A 653-nucleotide genomic window follows, 5' to 3' on the forward strand; every position below is an offset into this window, starting at 1 on the left:
CTACAGAAACACTGTTTAGATCATTGTTACTATGAAGGTGTAGTAATATTAATAGATCAAGTAAGTAAGTTATTTTTTATTTGTTTATTTAGCAGACGCCTTTATCCAAGGCAACTTACAGGGACTAGGGTGTGTGAACTATGCATCAGCTGCAGAGTCACTTACAATTACGTCTCACCCGAAAGACGGAGCACAAGGAGGTTAAGTGACTCGCTCAGGGTCACACAGTGAGTCAGTGGCTGAGGTGGGATTTGAACCGGGGACCTCCTGGTTACAAGCCCTTATCGTTAACCACTGGACGACACAGCCAGTTGGTCTATGATATCATAGCTGTGCGGTAAGACAGTTCTTACCGCACGGTCATGTGATCTTGTTACGCCAATCACAGCACTTAATTTATCCAAGTCATTTTATAGCAAATATGTATTTGTTTTATTATTATTATTTATTTATTGCTTTTTCATACAATTTTTTTTTTTTTTTTAAAGTTGGTAAATAGTGCATGAACACTGTAATAAAAAAAACTGTATGAACACAATTTGGATCTTTTATTTAATAGCATGTAATCAAATAAACTGCGCAACACTATATTGCAAAAGTCTACCAGAAGCCATAATAATAGTACAGTAATTCATGTTAGATTTCGAAATGTC

The sequence above is a fragment of the Acipenser ruthenus genome, chromosome 2 (assembly GCF_902713425.1).
Source record: "Acipenser ruthenus chromosome 2, fAciRut3.2 maternal haplotype, whole genome shotgun sequence".
Taxonomy (NCBI): domain Eukaryota; kingdom Metazoa; phylum Chordata; class Actinopteri; order Acipenseriformes; family Acipenseridae; genus Acipenser; species Acipenser ruthenus.